The sequence below is a fragment of the Cydia strobilella genome, chromosome 10 (assembly GCF_947568885.1).
Source record: "Cydia strobilella chromosome 10, ilCydStro3.1, whole genome shotgun sequence".
NCBI lineage: Eukaryota > Metazoa > Arthropoda > Insecta > Lepidoptera > Tortricidae > Cydia > Cydia strobilella.
In genome coordinates this window covers 12396469-12408016 of record NC_086050.1, presented here as the reverse complement: position 1 = coordinate 12408016, position 11548 = coordinate 12396469, and positions in this window count along the sequence as shown.

Sequence of the window (11548 nt, the reverse complement as noted above, 5' to 3'; positions counted from 1 at the left end):
AAAAGCTATCAATGGAATTATCGGAATTAACATGAAAAATTTAGTGTTATTAGCCTATAATTAACATTTAATTTAGTGTTATTTACAATTAATATTATTTTATGTGAACATTCCAAATGCTATTTTTTAATGTATGAAATTCTTGATCGATAGTTGAATGGTTTGATTTATAAGCTTGATAATTAGTGTTTAAGGCTGTAATATTTGCATGCCGCTATTCGGCTGAATTATGTTGTGACCTATAAGAAACTATGTAACATCTGCTAACTACCATAATTCACGCAAATAAACGATATTCTATTCTATTCTAAATGTTATTAGTGCTAACATTCGGTCGGGCGTACTTATACTTACCCTTGGTCCGGTCAGCCTATCGCTTTTTCGCTTTTACTCAAACTGATATTCTGCGTCCTTAACGGACGTATACCAGAATAAGCGTAATCAAATTAAGACATGCCTACAGCGAGAAACAATTATTATACTTCATTTTAGGTAAAACTTCTAGCCGAATATTCGGCTATTCGGCCGATGGCTCCGACGAATATTCATTATAAACTGCTCATTTTCTATCTATTTAACTAGATTTACTTATAAAATTCAACATGTGACAACTAGACTTATATTGACCGGGATATAGACCGTGATTACCTTTATAAGTCTAGTGAAACTAACCGTGAATCATTCAAAACTCTAATGTGACAACTACCCTATTGTGTCCCACTGCTACGCAAAGGACTGCCCCTCTTCTTCCACTCGTTCCAGTTTTGAGCTAGGTACATCTGACCCGTTTCTCAAAAACCAACCCACTGAAACGCACAAAACAGGGTTCAGCATCAGCTCCATCTTGGGTACTGCTCTCCTAATTGCTCATCAAGACGTGTCGGAAGACCAAAACAGCGTGTGCCTATGTTGCACCAAACCTGCGTTCCACTATGTACAGCCAGGGTTCAGCATCAGCTCCATCTTGGGTACTGCTCTCCTAATTGCTCATCAAGACTTGTCGGAAGACCAAAACAGCGTGTACCTATGTTGCACGAAACCTGAGTTCCACTAGGTACAGCCAGGGTTCATCATCAGCTCCATCTTGGGTACTGCTCTCCTAATTGCTCATCAAGACGTGTCGAAAGACCAAAACAGCGTGTGCCTATGTTGCACCAAACCTGCTTTCCACTATGTACAGCCAGGGTTCAGCATCAGCTCCATCTTGGGTACTGCTCTCCGGCGTGTCGGAAGACCAAAACAGCGTGTGCCTATGTTGCACGAAACCTGAGTTACACTAGGTACAGCCAGGGTTCATCATCAGCTCCATCTTGGGTACTGCTCTCATAATTGCTCATCAAGACGTGTCGGAAGACCAAAACAGCGTGTGCCTATGTTGCACGAAACCTGAGTTCCACTAGGTACAGCCAGGGTTCAGCATCAGCTCCATCTTGGGTACTGCTCTCCCAATTGCTCATCAGGACGCGTTTGATGACCAAAACAGCGTGTGCCTATGTTGCACGAAACCTGCGTTCCACTAGGAGCAGCCAGGGTTCAGCATCAGCTCAGCTCTATGTATACTAAAACCTTCTCCAGAATGTAACAAACACTTCTCTGAAAACTGCATCAAAATCGGTTCAGCCTAACGCGAGATAATCGCGAACAAACATACATACATACATACATACATACATACATACATACATACATACATACATACATACATACATACGGGTCAAACTGAGAACCACCTTTTTTTTGAAGGCGGTTAAAAAGCAGTCTGCGTTTTCCCGCCATCGCCGACGAGGTCTGCCGGATCCCCGGTTTGACTCGCGGGGCACCCACTCATTATCTTGGCTCATAAGTCATTTGCAAAACTACGTGTAATTACTCTGATTAGAGCTGATATTTAAACACTTGATGGTCATCAGCTCGTCAGCTGAGGTAGAAGAAACTCAAATTATTAAAATACCCATTCAATCTATAATAAGTACTGTTATTATTTAAAAATAAAAATTGTTAGTTATGGCAATAAAATTAAATTATCTATCAATGGTTGTAAAAATAAATGAAATACCAATTGATTTCTTGATTAACAATAAACTTTCAACAACACGGAACTATAATTACACTTTTGCGGTTTTCATTGAATTAGAAATAGATACGCATACGCACACACAAACACAAATTTCATTACGAACCAGCAAAAGTCATAACATAAGTAATAAAACATTATTGACAATTATTAAGAGGCCGGTGTCGATTTTAGTCGCAAAAATGTAAAATTGATATATTTAGTCCGTGAAAATTTACGCTTTTTGTTACCTAATTGAAATAACAATTACTGGTTTCTATTAGCACGTCTTCTTATCTTACCTTTTATCAGATCAATTATTTGAAAACAGACTCACTAAATTAGTAATGCTTGCTTTTCTGATGGACGTTTAGGTAAACGCGCGTAAAGCACTGATTTTGTCGCTCTAAATAAATAGTAAATTTCGTAAAGTTTGGACGGCTAAACATGGTAATTTTGTATTACACATATCCTGTACTTGACGTTTATCAGACTACATTTTTATTATTATGACTTTGAAGTAGTGTAAATGAAAGTTAGATGAAATCAATTTTCTCCAGAAATTACTTCAAAACAAGTGACAATTTCTCTAAAAATCGACTTAATTTCAACGTAATTTTGAAACTTAAACAATCTACAACATTTGCTGAAACTATTCTTATATATCAATTTGTATAATTTACCACCATGATTTTTTGATGAATTTTTAAAAACTGCCCCTTCTCTTCATTCATTACCGGTGACGCACGCTCGCGACCTCATTATTAAAAGGCAAGATGAGAAGACGTGCTAATAGAAATCAATACTTGTTATTTAGATATTACGTAACAAAACGTGTATAATTTCAACGACTAAATCTATCAATTTTACATTTTTGCTCCAAAATCGACTACGGCCTCTTAACTAAGTAATATTTTAATGATTAGAATACCGTTAAGTAATCGACGATAACTTTTTAAATGTTCGATTAGGCTATTACAGTTACCATAAGTAGAGTCGTAGAGTTATTAGCAATGTTAGCATCAAAAGTAGCGGATTAGATTAAGAGTCAAAAGCAGGGTAGACTGGGGACAATTGAAACTATTTATGATTGATGGCCGAACGATGTACTTATTTCATTTTTACAGTTAGAAAGGTATGCGCCTATATTACTAAACCTTATTTATTTAGTTCTCAAATAAAGTTTGTTTGAAAGCCCTACCGCCCATGGTTATGTAATAATAGGGAATCAAAGAGAATGTAGGGGAGTAGTTCAATTGACCCCATAGGTGTGTTAATCGAAACACTATGTTGTTGTTATAGCGGCAATCTGTAAAAATGTCAACTATCTAGCTATCACGGTTCATGAGATACAGCCTGGTGACAGACAGACGGACAGTGGAGTCTTAGTAATAGGGTCCCGTTTTTACCCCTTGGGTACGGAACCCTAATAGACAAAAAAATTACTAGCACAGCTGACTTTATACTGCGAAATTTTTGAAAGGCTCCTCAACACTACCGTGTTGCTCGCGCGTTTGAGCGCTATTGGTCCAGGATTTAAGAATGACCGACCGCATAGACTGAGTACTGCGTCACATGCATCTAGGTGTTGTAGTTTTTAAGAAATGTGGCTTGTTTCAATCATAGCGTCTTTCATTTGTCCCCGTTCTACCCTATCTATCATTCTCTAATGGTCTTTATATGCAGAAATATTATACTGTGATAGATACTTTTGAATGCGAAGTGTAGAGATAGAGATATATCTTAAGTTATACAAAATACTAAACTACCCGACATTAGTTTATATAAATAGTCGGTGTTGTGTTGCGTGTCGTGCCGTGGACAATAAACATTAAACAGAAACGGGTAGATAAATTTAGTTTTCTACCCCTAACATTTATATAAACTAATGTCGGGTAGTTTAGCGTTGTTTACCAATATCTCAATTGACATTTTGCTGGGACGTCAGTCTTCCGTGATAGGCCGGTCAGCACAGTTTAAAATGTATGAGAAATCTACATTAATTCTCACATTAGAGATTTTTTGAGATGTGATTACCTATGTTACAAATAATATATTTTGAAAAAAATCTCCACAAAATATGTCAATTTTTTTTTATAAATCCAAATTATTACTAAAATAGAAAAATAAACCAAAACATCAATCCCCACACTAGAGATTTTCTAATATGCTGTTCTCAAGCATATACTCATTAAGTATTTATATTTTCTTCCAGCTTGACACAGAAACCTGCCCCCAATAACTTTCTTTATTAAAAATTTTTTTTACATAAAAATAACAACTAATGTGTACATAAAAATTACATGTTAATTAAGCTCTTTATATTTACTATATTCTACAAAAAAATCTCTAACGTAAATGAATCCGTTTAATTACTATTAACCATTTTTGTTTCGAATTTTTTTTTGTTGCTTATAGAAAATGGACACTCGACTTTTGTTTCACCTTCATAAATCTCTTACTCATGTTAGTGTAATAACAAAAAAATTCATACGTATATGTAATATTGTATGGAATACAACCATAATTATTACGACGTTCAAGCTATTTCAATTACCCACGCAGACACTAACTGACGGGTACTGATTCACTGTAGAGAACGTTTGATCGACTTCCATATCTCCGTCTCACTTCAATGTTCGCGGTAGACGATCGGTCCGCTTGAACTGCCGAGAGTTCGCGATGCGGTCGACCGTTAATTCTCCCATGACTAACTTACCCAGTTTCATCGGTACGCGTAACGATTATTTACGCATGTTTAATTTTGATTGCGCGCTTACTTAACACACCTCAGGCAAAGCTCCGATAAAACGCGCAATGCATACATTGCGGCATATATCTCACGTATGTCAGCTATGAGGCTATGACATAGCAATGACAGACAGTGGCAGTTAGTGCCAAATTAGAATACACTTTTCTACCAACCATAAAGTTTAGTGCAAAGAGAATTTTAAACTCCTTAGTGAAAACCTCACGGTTTGTGCGAAATTGAGCGTTAAGCTATGCTATGCTAATAAAGATAATGGTGTGATTTACGGAAATTAATAATAGATATAATTTATTTTATTGTATAATACATTCCCGTTTCATTTACACCCAATATTATATCTTTTTCCGTAATCAAATGCGTTTATAATTACTGTAACCGTCTGTGTAGTGTACCATAATATACGCGATGGTTTGTCCTCCGGGCCCAAAATCGATGATCCCCTTTGATTATTTATTTTAAATGAACGTCAAAATCCAGACAGTAAATTTGATTTTGACATTTACGGCTACTGCCGTAGCAGTCGACAGCAATGTCGCGCTTCAATATTGCTGCAGTCGACTGCATTGCTGCAGAAAACGTGAAAAAGGTCATTCAATTCAATGGGTAGTAGGGTTATGGTTATGAGATGAAATGACGCAATAATGAAACTTTAGTAAATTAACAATATTATATTAAATCATTATTACATACTATTTTACTCGCACTAAAAGGTTTACTACCAACATACTTCTTGGTGCCCAAATGAAATAAATAGTACATTTCGATGCTAGTGCGGAAAGTATGCCATTACTTCACGAGTACCGAGATGGGTATCTTGGCAAGACTCGGGACGAGTGAAGAATGACATTTCCGCACGTGTATCGAACGACGTTTTTTAACACAGTTGCGAAAAAATAATAAAAACAACAAGTGAGGAATAAAAACAACAAGTAAGGAATAAAAACTTTGGAAACTTAAAACGCCGCTTAGTAAGAAAAAACGCCTCTTTTTGACTGGCGTTTCGGCAGCTATTCCTTTAAAGTGATATTTTCCAGAATGAACAATAAATGGGCTACATTGTCCATTTTTTTATTTAGTGCAAATCGCCACACTGTAATTGTAACAGGGAAAATTGTCACAAAAAATTACATAACATTTAAATTTTTTGTAAATAACTCATTTTTTTGTATGGAAAGGTCTAATAATTATTTCAAAAATGAATTCCTCGTTCCTAAATTATACGAAAATGATATATAAGTTGCCCTAGTTGCTAAGAACAGGAAGAAATATAGCATAGATTGGACTTGGGGAGCCGACCCTTTCACCCCCCTTTTGGGGGGCGTTACGATCTCGTGGCTACCGGGCTGAATCAGTTTTATTTGCCCTAAGGAACAATCAATCGTGCCAAGCGGCATCGCCTGAGACAAAAGTGCATACTTACCACTATAATTTAATAATCAAATTAATGGGCCCTGGAGGGAAATTCTCTGAAAACCTTAAGTTAGCTCATTCTACTTAAAGGAGACATTCTTTTATTTTTTTAAAGAAACTAAACTACATTCAAAGGTTTTTTTTTTTCAATTTTGCTTGTCTAAAAATATTCTTGAGTACTAAATATTCGATTTTATGGAAATTTTGTACGACAGCCGAGTGTAAGACCTAATGTTTCTTGAAGAAATGTTATCATTAACATTAACTGTATCGACTAGTAGAATAAAATAGGGAGTGTTTATTGTTTGGAATTTTTAGTCGGTTCGATTCCCAGGCGAGACAAGCGAATTTCAAAAAATCCTTTGAATGCAGTTTTGTTTCTTTTTAAAAATAAAATGAGCTAACTTAAGGTTTAAGGCACTTTCCCTTCAGGGCCCATAAAAAATTTCCACACTGTATATTCAGAGCACGTCTTATTTTCGACTGTTAGACCTTAGACTAATATAACTTGATCCCAAGTTTCCTTACAATTATACGTAATCGAGGGCCAGGTTCATACTGGTTTCATGTCGCGATGCGCTCGCTGACAAATACCAAGCGGTAAGAATTGCTGACATTTGCGTCTTTTCACTCTCACAGCTCCCGCTACTAAAAGCATCGGATGACAGGATCGTTGAAAAGGGACAAACATATCGTTTGACGTTACGTTACTCTTCTCGTGAATTGTCAAAATTTAAAATTCGAAATTAGCTTTATAATTTGTCCGGGCGGCTATTCGAAGTATAACTAAGTGGACCGTCCTTACTAACCAGTAAGATTTAGATCAAGCATAATAGATAGTTGTAAGACTTCAAGGGTCTATTTATATCTGACACAGCATCCAGTATTCTAAACGTTTTGTGAATAGATATAAAAATTTGACAGCTATCGTTTTTCATATAAAGACAGACACTTAATGCATTGAACTATTGAACCTTAACGCAATGCCATAAGCCATAAGGTATACTTTCCTAATATACCTTGAGGCTAATTCGAAGTTTGTTATTAAAGATGTCATTTTTTTTATTTGCGTGTGCGTTTCGCTCGTACTAGTTAAAATATGTTTTTGTGCGAGCGAGACGCACGGGCGAATGATAACAAAATGATATATTATTGACCTCTTACCAACGCAGCGGACCCCAGACTCCCATGGAGCCGTGGCAAAAATGCCGGGACAACGCGAGGAAGATGATGATATTATTGACATCTTAAATAAAGTTCGAATTGGCCTCTGTGAACGCCTGGAAATACCGCATACTTTTTAAATTTTTTATGCTGGAAATTGATTTAATTATCGAGAGAAAAATGAATATGTTATTCTTCCATAATTTGTGCAGTTACTGGCAAAAAACTAGAAATGTCCATTAATTGTGCAGAACATTATTTGCTGTTTGTTTCCAAAATCTTGCTGCTATTCTACAAATATAGTAGTGACTCGGGAGATTTTTAAACATGATCGATACAACTACTTCATAACCACCATAGTAAACTTTTCTCTCGGTGTGGGAGTTCCTCGGCCATGAAAAACTTACAAAATAATAATTTGTTTCAATAAATCTATAATTTACATTATTGTCGAGAGATATTCTGACCGTGTAGTCGTATAAGCTTCATAACCCATTCTACGAAAAATATCTTATGTGGGAATTATTGTTTAAGTAGTATAAAAGAAATAAAACTATGAAAACGGATTATATCGCGTATATTGAATTTTTTTTTTTTTTTTTTTTTTTATCGCGTATATATATATATCTTTACTTGAAAAATAATTATAGTGTATAACTAGCCTTATGAACCGATTTTGCATGTACAACCAGCCTTAAAGTTTGTAGTCTATGATTGTTCATTATTTTAGTATGTGGGTATTTTTGCACTTTGTAATTTTTCCTCAGTCACCCGTTGACCACGAACGCTGTAAAGAGTTCGAAACGTCGGGATGTATTATAAATTCAATATACGCGATATAATCCGTTTTCATAGTTTTATTTCATGAGTAACTATCGCGGTAACCGAAGACAATAGTATAAAAGATTTAAAAAAAAGTTTTATTTCTCAAAAACGGGAACTGATATCAAGTTGTTACTTTACAGACGGGTATTCAATATGATATAGAATTCACCCATGTAGAAAAATTTGAGTGTGCATTTAATGTAACTTAAAATTTATATTGACTCCACTATGACCACAGCTAGTGCAACATAGTTGAAACGTCGGAAAAAAGGTAAAAAATAATGAAATTTAATCGCGTTAGACCCGGTAATGAGTATATAATAACATTAATTATGTGTACAAAACGCGAGAGTTGAAAGTATTATATATGTACTACTTTAACAAAAAGGGATCAAGCCCTCCAGTGGCCAAAGCCGGAAACGAACCGGCGTCTTCAGCTTACGCGGCTAACGCCCTGGGCCTCTTGGCCACCCGGCCACGGCGGTACCCCTCGACCGTTATTGATCTGTCTGTTAACAATCAAGGGAGGATCACACGACTTTTTCACGAAGCGAACTATGGACGCAACATCTACATTTCGGTCCATTTCTAGTGCAAAATAAGAATTTGTAAGTACCTAGTCCTAAAAAAAGTACAGTAGATTCACGGGCCTTAGACGTAACTATGTAGTTAGGCGCATGAATCTTGTGGAAAAAAGCGGAATCATAAACGCCTGTCTCTAGATTTTCCAATCGCGAAATGAAAGTACTCAGGTACGAGTACTTACTCAAAGTTACTTACTTTTGATTAAACGCAACAATTCTCAGAAGTGATTTCATCATCATTGGCAACGTTACACCGTGTGAAAGCAACCGAAGTTCCCATGGCTTCCAGCTAAAAGAAAACGAAGATTCCCAGCACAAGAACGGGCACAGAAAAAACATGAATGGCTCTATTATACGCTGATTTCATTCAAGTTTTGATTATTAAAATGCATTGCGGACACGTTACCCTTGATGTACTTTTACAGTACGTTATTGAGAAATGTCATTATTGTAATTGAAAAAGCAAATCGGTACATATATTTTTTACCCACAAGATGTTAGGTAAATAAAGTATGGACACGAAAAAATCTGTTCGTGCATGATATGGTACCTAAATCTTTTAAATGAATGAGGATTTTCAAGCAGCACTTTTTTTAAATGATTGGGGATATCAAACTACATAATAAAAATACAATCATAATATAACGTTAAGCTGTTTGTGAGTTTCAGCATTATACGTTCCAAAAATTATATATACACGTCCCTAAGACTTGTGACCCTTAACACTGACAATAAGGTCGTGTAAATATATTTTTGGAACGTTGGCTTGTAAAGATGTTTGTGAACTTGACCGTATATAGCTACCTTTATGACTATTTTTGCCATTTGTATTATCATTGGCTTTTTTACAAGTGTGCGATCTTGCAGAATTAATGGAACAATGTTCGACTGATTTCGTGATATAACTGATGATTACTTTCACATTAGCTAATTAGGACTACCATTAGTTTCATGCGTGTTACCTATTATATTATCAACTAGGACATGTTGCTCTGGTCGTAAGTCTAAAGTCAAAACAATTTAACTTTGTTTATCGTTGTTATCTTCCTTTAAATTAATGTCAACATTGAAACTGTTTTTGTTTCCAGAATTCTCATTAAAGAGGAACAATATACTATATATGTACATTTTATTGAGCCCTTTTTGTGCAGAGCCGCACACATGCGATCCATTGAGACCCCACGGTCAAAGGCGACAAAAAATAATACAAAAACCGTTATGCTCCCGAAAAGGTCCCATCACTCATGAATCGAGCTCATTGAGAAATTTGTATAACGCGGTCCATACATTACGGGATGTGGAGCGAAACTAATACTGGTTTATGCATATTTTATGAGCTACGAAATAAACCCAGTCGTTTAAGCTTTTCTTGTGTTCGAAAACAAACGTTTTATTTATTTTGAGTGAATTTTAGTGCTTTTATAAAGGCAAGATTTTTAAGCATAAAGAAAGTCAAATTGTTCTTTTCGTCTCTAGATGTTTGGAAGAACACTATCAGGAATAATTATAAAGTTATTTTTGGGATGCAATTGGAAATCCTATAAAGTAGCTGTCAAGGGAAAAGCAAAAGTCACTGTCAATGAATAGCAAGCTTTACCGGCTTCACATGCGTTTTTTTCATATTCCACTGAAACAACCGCACTTGCAGCACATGTTTGCCGTGGGACCATTCCTTGAATGGGAATATGGGATCGGGGCTTCAGAACATTCTCACGATTCACAGAAATGAATAAAAACAGTGTTGTTCGCTTTACATGACTGGAAACCATAGACTCCGCAATGAAGCGTAGGTATAGTCAACAAACCTAATGTCTATTATTTTTGTTAACACTAGTGGTTGTTTGAACTGTAGACCTCGCGAACGTAATTTTGAAAAAAAAAATGCTGAATCGACAAAAAAATCCATATACCTAATTACCGGGGACATGTTCCCTAAATTTAGAGCGAAAATCGGTTGAGAGATGCAAACTACCGGATTAGGAAAGCATTTTTGCCAAAGCTAAAATGGAACCCGGTCAATTACGCGACATGTGTAAAATGCTCTATCGTGTAGCGTGACAACGTTACTGCTTGCAGCAAAACTGCAGAAAGAGTTGCTGCATTGAGTTATAATACTTCGTAAAGACAGGCCTTACGGGCATTACGAACTGGGCCAGTTCCTTGGTGCACAAATCGGAATCAAAATATAAATGGGCCTATCTTTACTTTTGAAATCTTTCCGTTGCTGCGATTTCCATTCGATCGTTCCATCTGATTGGTAAGTGCTCTATATGAAACAAACATAAAGACGACGATACACTTGTCAAAGTTCAAGTTGCACCAGATAAGGGAGACTTGAGTAAGCTAGGCACAAACAGTATTCTGTTCTCTGACTTTTGTACCCTAAAGTGACCCCTAAGATAGCGTGTTATTAACGATGACTTTATTTACTTAGTATAGAAATAATAATTTTTGCGTAAGTATTAAGTTTTATTTCAATGCGTTTCTTAGAAGCTTTGAGATAACTATAAAATTTCCGTTATTTAGCATATTAATATACTTAATGTTGATACTTTACAAGTTCTGATAACTAGAAGCTAGAAGTAGGTACCTTATGTCAAATAAACTATCAAGATAACGTACGTTGGTAAGACTAGTTTTTAGGGTTCCGTACCCAAAGGGTAACAACGGGACCCTATTACTAAGACTTCGCTGTCTGTCTGTCTGTCTGTCCGTCTGTTACCAGGCTGTATCTCATGAACC